Raw genomic sequence first — 11,971 nt, forward strand, 5'->3', positions numbered from 1 at the left:
ATATTATAATAACATGTAATATATTATTATTATATATTATATATATAATATATTATATTCTGCTTCTCTTTCTCAAAATACATTTCTATTTAGCCCCTTAATTTCATTTTTATTATTAAATTTGTACATAAAATTAAATTAATTTTAATTTAAATTGTGCAATAATTTCAAAATTATCTCTTCTGGATCTATTTTCCAGATTAGTTGTTTTTTCCCCCCAATGAGATATTACACATTGTCTTTTGTTTAATTCTTTTGGTTTTGTTTTATTGTTTCTTGACTTCTCATAAAGTCATTAGCTTACATTTGCTCCATTCTAATTTTTAAGCAATGATTTTCTTCAGAGAGTTTTGGTGCCTCTTATATCATTTAGCCAAATCTGCTTTTTAAGGCATTCTCCTCACTGGCTTTTTGAACATTTTTTACCATTTGACCTAGACTGTTTTATAAAGGGTTATTTTTTTCAGTATTTTTTGTGTCTCTTTTACCAAGCTATCTATTCCTTTTTAATGATTTTCTTGTGTTACCCTTGTTTCCCTTACCAATTTTTGCTCTACCTCTCTTACTTGATTTTCAAATTATTTTTGAGTTCTTTCATGGCCTGCAACCAATTCATATTTTTCTTGTAGGCTTTGGATGTAGATATTTTGACTTTGTTGTCTTCTTCTGAGTATGAATTTGATCTTCTTTGTCACCATAGTAATTTTCTATAGTCAGAGATATTTCCCCATATTTTGCTATTTTTCTCACCCTATTACTTGACTTTTGTATTTTTGTTAAAATAAGGCTCCACTTCTAAGGTGGAAGGCACACTGTCCCAAACTTCAAGGCTTTTAAGAGTTCTTTTCAGAGGTATTTCTAGGGACCTTTAAGTTTTGAGTTCTTTTAATGCGGTATGGTCTAAGGAGAGGTGTTTACTTCCTCCACTGCTGCCTCAAGCTCTGCTAGGCTAGTGCTCCTCCTTGCTCTGGGATTGTCACCCAGGAAAGGGACCCAGATCTGTATGTGGGAAAAGCAACAGAGTCCTGCCTCAAGTGCTAGCAAAAAGACTTTTGTAATCTCCTTTTGATCAGTTGCTCTACCCATTTACTCTCTGTGTTCCGGGAACTCTGGAAGTTGTCACTGCCACTGCTGCTGCTGATTCAGTCACTCCTAAGACTTGCTTCTGCTTTGCTATGGCTAGGGCTCTACTGGTGGGTCCTGTGTTGGGGTGCACTCCTCTCTCAACCTGGTGTGAATGACCTTCCCTGCTAACTTTCCAAGTTGTCTTTGGTGACTGTGAGTTAAGAGGTCTGGATACCATCACTGGTGCTAGTCGGTGTGAAACCTCCTTTAGGTTTGTTGGGGCCTGATCTATGCTGTTCTGGCCTATGTTAGATTGAGCTCCTTTCTCACCCTGGTTCAAGAGAATTTTCCTAGTGGCCGTACAAGTTGTCTTGGGCTGGAAATTTTTTCACTCCTTCTTTTTGTGGATTCTGCTTCTCTAGGGTTTTAGATACATTTTAAAATTTATTTGGAGGGATTTGGGGGAGAGTTCAGGTGAGTTCCTTACTTTATTCCATCATCTTTCCCCACCCCTAACATAGTGCTTTTGCACAATTTAATACCTTAATAAATATATTATTATCCCTCATTCAAGAATTGATAAGGATTCAAAAGTCACAGTAGAAGTCTGAGCTTGTATTTTTAGTATGGGGAGAGTGGCTTTAAAATTTAGTGTAGGACATGACAACTATCCTCAAGTACTTGAAATATTGTAATGTGGACCAACGATGAAAATTGGTCTTCTTAATCACAAATTGGAAACTAGGAGCAGTGAAGTCTCTACAGGGAATAATATTTAGGTTTGTTATAAAAATAAACTTCCTAACAACTAGAGTTTTTCATAAAAAGAATTAACTGCGTAATGGAGTAATAGGTCCCCTTAACAAACACATGTTCAAACAATAGTTGGATGAGCAAAATTCAGGTATAGGAAATACATACATAAAATATGCAAGAGCGTGTGTGTGTGTGTGTGTGTCTTTGTTGAGAACTAATTGAATCTGTTGGTTGATTGTAAATAGCAAGTACACTAGTGGGGGATTCATATAAGCTACAGTGTAAACTATATATATATCCACATAAGTACTAATAAAACCTGAGTATAGTCATCTCTCTGAGAACCCAACCTTTGAGTGCAAATACAAATAGAATAAATAGTCTAAAGGAGTTGACACATAAGAAAGAAAACATCCAAAATGACCTTTCAGATGCTTACACCCATCATTAATTTCCTCTCTACCTGGTATTGTGGCATTAGTTGAGCAGATTGAACTTTCCCAAGGGAGATTAAGAAGATAGGAATGTTTTCCATTACCTAATGACAAGTAGTTGCTTCCTCTGTTTAGTCAGGTAGGCTGCTCCCTCTATCTGAATCTAAAAATAGTACAGCAAAATCGTTACTTTAAGCTATGGTTACACCGATAAGACCTCAATCTATGTGCCATTACTGAAATAGAGTAAAATTTGCTCAGGAAATGACCCTTAAACATCCTTGACTAGAAGGGTCATTTCCTTTGTGAAAGTGTGGGTAGGGGCAGTGGAGGTGTTGAATAAGAATGACCCATTGTGGATAAATTTCTGATTCATGCTTTCGAAAGAAACATAATCATCATTTCAGACAGACAGACAAAAAATATGAATAAATTAATTTTCAATTCCACCAAAACGATTTTATGGACTTAGATTTTTAAGAACATTTCATATTCAATGGGTCTAGACAGCTAAAAGCACAAAACAAGTACTTTATTGATTTAGCTAGTAACTAGATCCACTTTAAATCCACTTTCAAATTATAGGCTTTAAATCAATTATAGTATTTCAAAAAATATATAAAGTAAGATGTTAGATGCTTAAATGAGAAATTAGAACATATAATGAAATTTTCAAAGTTTTGGTATTTATTTGAAAGTTCAAATAATTTCAGTGGAATAGGTGTCATTATGTGAATATCTTTGTCAGCAATTACTGGGTTTAAAAATAAGAAAATACATTCAATTTGTCTAAAATAGACATTTTTCCCTTTGAAAGAGAAACCTTAATGTTTCTTTAGTTTTCCTCTTTCACCAAGAATGAAAAAAAAATAGATATACACTAGGTGTCAAAAAAAATTATCTCTCTCCTTTCCCAAAGTAGATTGTAGTTGATATTTGAAGTCAAATAAACATTTCTTACTTGAAACATCCTTTTCCTCCCTAAAGATTATTTCTATTCATTTTGGTGATTAAACTACATTAAGAGTAAAATATATTAATCTGATAGCAATTGCTTAAATATTGAGTTCAAATATAGACACCAGAACTGGTAAAGAATAATTGGTTCTTCCTGTAGAAGAAACCTTATAATAAAGAACTTGAAAGTGCTGTCACATTTCACATAACTAGCAAAATCTCAGAATATTTGAAAAATATTCTGAAAGAAAATGTCTTGGGGCTTTTTTAATGAGAATGAATGTGGTTTGAAAAGATCAAATAATATCCACATGTGTCAAGTATAGATCTTAATAATAAAGATAATGTATCTAATTAAAGTGTATGAAATTATGTTACTTATTTTCTAATAGGAAATAAACATCTTAATCACTGCTTGTTAAAATATAATTAAAAGCAAATGTGTTATTTATAAAAAAACCCACTTGTTAAGATAAAATCAAATGTAATATTTTCCAATATTTGTTCTTTGTGTTTTAGTTGTTCACATCAGTATTTTATATCTAATAGTCATATAAACAGTGCTATAATTAGCATAGTAATAAATAAAAACTTATGAAAACAGAATGTATTTGTTTCTGAAGATGATGTTTTATTACTTTGTTTTATCCCTTGTTTTAGAGACAAACCTAAGCACATTTAGTATGCACTATAATATTTTGCATGGACAATGATATTTTCATTCATGGAAAATTGCCAATGAAATTCTCATAAATTTCTTCAACACTTTAAAATGAAGCTAAATATATGTGTACGTATACATGTATGTGTTTACATATGTATGTGTACATGTAGTCAAATAAACCATTTCATTCTATAACCTTTTCCTTTATGTCTTTGATTATGCAGCACTAAAGTCCTATCAGGTGTTAAGAGAGAGATTATTCATCTAACCTTGTTTATGTTAATGCATCTGGGTAACAAATTGTATGTTACAATTTAATATGATTTTAGTATTCCCTCCAAATTTGGACTATGTAAAAGTTTGCATTCAGAATATTTTATTTTACTTTGTAAATCTAACCTAAGTGCAAATGGTGATCCTTTTGCAGACTTGAAACATAATTGTTTCTAATTACCTGCTTTTAAAAACATTGCAGAGAATTGATTTAGAAAATAAATTAATTTAAATATTTTAATTAATTTAAAATAAAATAAATTTAAATATTTTTAATTAATTTAAAACAAAATAAATTTAAAACAAGGTATAAATAAGGGTGACTTGGACTTAGCATGAAAGGCTCACAAGAGCTGATGGTTAAATTTTCAGTATGCTAATTTACACCTCAGAAATTGGCAAACACTACAAAATCAGGGCATGATTTACCGTTTTCTTGGTCATTTAGACTTAAGAAAGTTAGAAAAATAATAAGAATGAAAATTAAACCTTAAAATGTATCATGCCTTTTAGAACAGTCAGTTATTAAACATTTGCCAGCACATTCTTACAAGGTACCCAGAAGAGGAAAAGATAATTTGAATCAACATACAAGAAAACAAAATATTTGAACAAATAGAATTATCTAAATAAGTTTAGAAATTAAAAATTTTATCCTCTATTGTTACTAGATTTAGATTTAAATACACATCCATCCATCCGTCCGTCCGTCCGTCCATCTGTCTGTCTGTCTATCTATCTATCTATCTATCTAGTTATCAAACTATCATGCCCTTCTTATTCTACCTGTCTCTCCTCCAGTACATGTAGAAGTCTAGTCTCCCAAGCAAGAAGTAAGAGAGGAAATGTGTACAGGAATTGATCAACCACAGTATCAGAGAGTTTCCCCAGAGGTCAGAGGAGTGCCTACAAAGTGTGATGGTGGCAGACTTTTCAATGGCAAGGACTGCTGCTATGTCCCCATCCCCCAATCTATGGCAGGGGAGAGTTGAAGTTTTTCATCCATTAGTCATTGCCAGTAACAGGACAGTTAAAAAATTTACCAAATTCTGAGTTGACACTCTGTTCTTCTGAGGAGGTCCTGCAGTCTTAGGTGCAGAGTTCCTCAGTCTTCATGTAAAACATTAGTGGATGTGTTAATCATTCACAAATTCCAACTTAGTCTTGAGAAATATTGTGGTGTCCACAATCCTTTTCTTATTCATAGGAGAAGACATTGAGGATAAGCAAACTGAAATAAGCATTTCCTAGAACCAGCATAGATTATTATAATTAGCCTCCTAATTGATCTCTCTAACTTGTCTCCTCCAATCCATCCTCCACACGGCTAAAAAAAAATAATTTATCTCAAAATACTGGGATAGTCATTTCATCTCCTCACTCTATAAAGTACACTGTCTCCCTATTTTCTCTAGGGTCAAATATAAATTCTTCTATTTATCATTGAAAACACTTCACATCCTGATTCCAAATACCTTTATAGCCACCACCTCATTCATAACTCCATTTCTCACACATTGAAAGCAATCCAATATGACTTTCTTGTTCTTATCCTTAATGTTCAATATTCTCTATTCATGACTTTATGTTTTGTTTCATTTTTTTGTCTTTAACTCATATTGGGAATGAGATTACTATCTAAGAATCCCAAAGAACTCTAACTCAATCTAGTGTACTCCTCAAAATAATAAGAAATTCAATAACAGCAACAGAAACAACCCATCCTTGGATTTCTTTTGTACACAATTTAAATCTGCTTCTATATATTCATATTTCCCAAGATAGGAGGTGAGCTTCTTAAGGCCTCCAAATATTTCATATTTTAAAAAAATCTTTATATCCTCAATGAATTGCATAATGTTCAGCACCAAATAAATTGTTTATTTAATTTTTTAAATAAATTTTTATTTTAATTTATTTATTTTTTTAGTTTTTAACATTCATTTTTACAAGACTTTGAGTTACAAATTTTCTCCCTGTCATTCCCATACCCCCACCCCAAAATCACAATCCTACTGAATATCCTTTCCCCCAATCTGCCCTCTCTTAAATCCTCCCCAATTTCCCCTATGACTTTATAGTAGGGAAAGATGGATCTCTATACCCCAGTGCCTGTATATTTTATTTCCCAGTTGCATGTAAAAAACATTTTTTAACAATTGTTTTTAAAACTTTGATTTCCAGATTCCTTTCCTTCTTCCCTCATCATCCACCCCTACTGGAAAGATAAGCAATTCAATATCGGTTTTACATGTGTAGTTACGCAAAACATTTCCATAGTTGATATATTGTGAAAGACTAACTATATTTCCCTCCATCCTATCTCACCCCCCACTTACTCTTTTTCTACTTTGACCCTGTTCCTTTTCAAAAGTGTGTGCTTCTAACTACCATCTACCCCAATCTGTCTACCTTCTATCCTCCCCCTTCTTATCCCCTTTCCCTCTACTTTCCTGTAGAGTAAGATACCCAATTTATTGTACGTGTTATTCTCTCCTTAAAAATTTCAATGAGAGTAAGGTTGACCCCTTCCCTTTCACCTTCCTGTATTCCCCATCCATTATAACAGTTTTCTCTTGTCTCTTTTTTGTAAGATAATTTACCCTATTCTATCTCTACCTATCTCTTTCTCTTATTATATTCCTCTCACATCTTAATTTTTTTTTAGATATCATCCCTTTCTAGTCAACTCATCTGTGTCTTCTATGTATACATGTACACATATATACACATATTCACATATGTATTTATACACACATACACCTTCTTATATAAATATATATGTATGCATGCATATCTATACATATAATATCTTATATGATATATATTTAATGTACGTATAATATACATATAATATCTATACATATACCCTTCAAGTCTCCTCATAGTGAGAAAAGTCTCATGAGTTACAATTATCATTTCTTTTTTTTCTGTCAGTTCTTTATTATTACAGTAATAAGGACAACAGAGTTTGGATTTTTATTGTGTGGTGTATGTTATGGGGTGGGGGGGATAAAGGGGACAATGGAAATATAGCAAGAAAAAAGAAACCCAGAGACAAGGCCTGCATCTGTGCAAATCACCTTGACTTCTGATCCTCCCAAGCTTCCAGCCATAGTGAGTGAAAGACAGGGATTGTCAGACATCCTTTTTCCACTTCAAATTGGGGCTGACTAAAGAATAGCAACCCCTTAATCCCCTTCCCCCAAACTTTAATAAAAACATGGCCAATCCTCACTCCAAGTGGAAGGGGAAGATACAAAGCTGGGGGGGGAGGTGCCAGGACATGCACAGGCAGGTCACATCCACCTGGGTTAGTGACTGAGACATTAAACACAGGGAAATAGAGGGCCCTGAGTGGGGAACATGTTCTAGGAGAGGAGTCAACCAACGAATGCCTTCCCTCACTCTGCTGCTGGTTTTACTTGTTTCTCTGCCTCCAGCTGGGACAGAAGCTGATCCCACTGGATAAATTGTTTGGAGAGGAGAATCGTCATCTTGTTATACTCTTCCAGGAGTGTCTTGGTTGCTTCAGTGACTTCCTCACACTGATCCTGCTGCTGGATGTGGATCTGTGACAGAGCCTGCAATCGGGCAGCATGCTTCGGAACAGCTTTGATGTGAGAGCTGTCCAGGAGGGGAGCCAGGGCCTCCACCTCTTCTAGGAGTGTCACTTGGGAGAGAAGAAACTGCTCCTCTGCTAAGATGAATTGCAATTTGGCAGCATTATGAACAGTAATCTGTTCAATGTACTCAGGATCCAGGTATTTTATCAGGTCTTCAATCTTTTTATACAGGACTTTAACCCTCTTTCTTTTGCTGGAAATGTTGCCCAAAGCCACCTGCACCTTAATCAAGCTATCAGCAACCTTCCGGGACCTGCGCGCCCCGCCCTCCCTGTACACCCATCGTTCCAGCTCCTCTAACTGGGCCTAAAACCGCTGTACTTCTTTCAGAGCCGCCAGCGGTTCAGCCTTCAAATATCATTTCTCCATGTAAGAATGTAAACAGTTCAACTTCAATAAGATCCTTATGATTTATTTTTCCTGTGTACCTTCTCATGCTTCTTTGCTTCTTGTATTTGAAAGTCAAATTTTCTGTTCGGCTCTGGTTTTTTCATCAAGAATGCTTGAAAGTCCTCTATTTCATTGAATGACCATATTTTGCCCCTGAAGCAATATACTCAGTTTTGCTGGGTAGGTGATTCATGGTTTTAATCCTAACTCCTCTGACCTCTGGAATATGCTATTCCAAGCCCTTCAATCCCTTAAAGTAGAAGTTGCTAGATCTTGTGTTATCCTGATTATGTATCCACATACTCAAATTGTTTCTTTCTGGCTGCTTGTAATATTTTCTCCTTGACCTGAGAACTCTGAAATTTGGCTATAATATTCCTATGAGTTTTCTTTTGGGGATCTTTTTTCAAGAGATCAGTGAATTCTTTTGATTTCTATTTTGCCCTCTGGTTCTAGAATATCAGGGCAATTTTCCTTGAGAATTTCTTGAAGGGTGATTTCTAGGTTTTTTTTTTATCATGACTTTCAGTTAGTCCAGTAATTTTTAAATTATCTCTCCTGGATCTATTTTCCAGGTCAGCAGTTTTTCCAATAAGATATTTCACATTGCCTTCTATTTTTTTCATTTGTTGGATCTGTTTTAAAGTATATTGATTTCTCATAAAGTCATTAGCTTCCCTTTCCTCCAAACTAATTTTGAAGGAATTATTCTCTTCATTGAGTTTTTTAAATTCTTTTTCCATTTGGGCAATTTGGCTTTATAAGGCATTCTTCTCCTCATTGGCTTTTTGAGCCTCTTTTGCCATTTGATTTAATCTGTTTTTTAAGTTATTATTTTCTTTAGTATTTTGGGGGAATCTCTTTTAACAGACTCGCTTTTCATGATTTTCTTGCATCATTCTTATTTCTTTTCCCAATTTTCCTACACATTTCATACTTGATTTTTAAAATCCTTCTTGAGGTCCTCCATGGCCTGTAATCAATTCATATTTTTCTTGGAAGCTTTTGATACAGGAATTCTGACTTCATTGTCTTTCTCCCATTACATGCTTTGATTATTTTGTCCCCAAAAAAGGATTCTATGGGCTGATAGTGCTTCCTCTGCTTGCTCATCTTGCCAGCCAAAAACTTGACTTTTGAGATCTTTGCCATGTAGAACTCTGCTTCCAGAGCAGTGAGAGCTGTATCCCAAATCACTGGGGTTTTTGCAAATATTGTGAGAGGTCTGAGGAGGGTGCCCTCTCTACAGATACCACACTGGCACACTGGCATTTCTCACCCCAGGTAGCCTGTGACCTAGATCCCAAAAGAGATTACCCTCTAAATGATTGCTTGGTCCCCATATGCCCTGCAGGTCAGGACCTCTGGAGGCAGCCATGTGGCAGCAGCTGTAGACACCATGCCTCTGCCACCTCTTGCTCTGGGGACAGGAGTCGGACCTTATTCTTCTATCCCCCTGTTCCAGCAGAGTTCTCCACTGACGTTTTACTTTCTCTTTGGTGTTTATGGGTTGAGAAGTCTAGAAACCACCGCAGCTGCTGGTGATTGACTATCCTGAAGTCTGCTCTGGCTTGTAGGGGCCACCCTGAAGCCAGAGCCACACAGCTCATGCGGGACTGTGCTCAGCTGCTAGCAAGCTGTGATAGACCTTTCCTGTCAGCCAGCCAGGTTTCCTTCAGTGGGTGATCTGTTTCTTTCTGTCACTTTGTGGGTTCTGTAGCTCTAAAATTTATTTAGAGTCATATTTCACATGTGTTGGAGTTGGTTGTGGGGAAAGCTCATGGAATTTCCTGCTTCGACTCCAACATCTTGCCTCTGCCTCCTCACCCCCAATTTTTAATAAGGAGGCAGTTAGGTGGCTCAGTAGATAGGGCACTGGATCGAGAGTCAGGAAGACTTGAGTTCAAATTCAGCCTCAGACACTTCTTTGTTTGGCCAAGTCATTTAGCCTGTTTACCTTAATCCAGTGCAGAAGGAAATAGCAAACCATTCTAGTATCTTTGCCAAGAAAATCCCAGAGGCAGCATGGTCCATGAGTAATAAAAAAAAAAAAACCAGAAACAATTGAAAAACCAAACAATAAGTTCTTTATAAATACATATTGTTTGTTTGATCCACTGTGACATATGAACTCTCTGAAAACTGCCTCTTTCTAGAAAGGGCTGAAATACATATTTTATTTTTTCCCTCATTGTTCAGTCATGTCTGACTTTTCATGACCCTAGTTGGGATTTTCTTGGCAAAGTTGATGGAGTGGTTTTCCATTTTTTTCTGCAACTCTTTTTACAGATGAGGAACTGAGGCCGATAGGGTTAAGTGACTTGCCCAGGGTCACACAGCTAGGAAGTGTCTGAGGCCAGATTTAAACTTAGGAAGAAGACACTTCTCGATTCCAACCTCAGTTGTCTATCCACTATGCCACCTAGTTACTCAGATACTTTATTATGTACCCTTAATTGCTTCTATTTGTTTAAAACAAAGAATAAAGCACTTTATGTGTAAATTATATTTTGCTCTTTTAAAAAGGAAACTCCATTATACTAAGGTGAGTTGACTAATGTACAGTGAAATATATTAAGTCAGGTAAGAGAGTTTCTGATAGCATGAAGGGCTTGGTGCCTAGTCATATATAGATTGCCATGAACTTTTTTAAACATGTAATTTGGAGGGAACTAGTTGTTAGCTTTCTCGCAGAATGTCTCTGCCAATATCCCCTAAATAGAAAATTGTCATGCCTTAAGTGGGTAAGGAGGGTAGAGACTAGACTGGGCAGAGAATGCCATACACTTTCTGAGAATGAAAGAGAACTTGGTACTTCTCAGCAATTCTATATCAGGAAGGTAAAGTACCATAAACTCCAAAGTGAGCTTGTGACTGGCCCAACTCTCAATTCTGCCCTTCTTGTTAAATAGGACCAGAAAAGTAATAGATTTTTTTCAAATTGTTTAATGATCCAAATTACTACAGTGTGGATAAACTTAATAAAAAAACACATTGACTTTAGTCATTTGAATACCACTGAATTTAAAATACTGATAACATGATCAAAGTTTAGTTTCACATCATGAAGGAAGAAAACTGCTTTAAAATTAGCAATGCAAATAATATTCAAGAGAACTCAGTCTACTTAAGTAAATAGTAAACTTTCAAGTACTTAATTGTACTTTTATGCAAACAAATGATAGTGATAAAAATTAGTCATGTCTATCTTTTGGTGTGGGCCAAGTATTTGGAAATTCTTTGTAAGAATGTATCACCTTTTTAACAACTTGACAAAAATAAAACTGTAATTGTTTTTCAGAAGATAAAACTGAGGTTTGGGAGCAAAAATGGGGGAGTAAGCAATATATCACTGTAACTGTCCCATATTCACCTCCAAAAAAGGCATAAAATTGCACCCCAGAAGAAATCCTAGAGTAGCAAAGCCAGTGGAAAGACAAGGTGCAGTGGTCTTTTAGCTCAGGAAATTTGGAGAATAGACAAAAAAGATCCCTTTTATTCAGGTAAAAAGGGACTACATTCTAGGTCAGGAAGTGTCCCAGCAAGCCAGAAGCAAGCCCTCCTCAACAAATCTGTGAGAGATGCTGATTCCCAGGCAAATGCCACTACCAGAACCACCCACAAGCCTTAGCATAGCTAGGAGAACTGGTGGCATCCAGCTTGGAAAACTACCACATGCTTCAGCATAGTCCCAGGCAAGTAGGCATCCTTGGCTATGGCTAGACCTCCAGGTACTTGACTATAGACATGGGCAGGTAGGCATCTTCCAGAAACTGAACCTTTTATATGCTTCATTATATCCCAGG

At 35.7% G+C, this 11,971-nt stretch overlaps 1 pseudogene; it reads right to left on the reverse strand.

The window, feature by feature from the left end:
* Positions 1–7,153: 7,153 nt before the first annotated feature.
* Positions 7,154–11,960, reverse strand: LOC138175613 (dynactin subunit 3 pseudogene; annotated as a pseudogene).
* Positions 11,961–11,971: the final 11 nt, after the last annotated feature.

This window comes from Petaurus breviceps, unplaced genomic scaffold (genome assembly GCF_028583685.1).
Source record: "Petaurus breviceps papuanus isolate PSGF00001 unplaced genomic scaffold, PetGlider_PUasm1.0 78, whole genome shotgun sequence".
Lineage (NCBI taxonomy): Eukaryota > Metazoa > Chordata > Mammalia > Diprotodontia > Petauridae > Petaurus > Petaurus breviceps.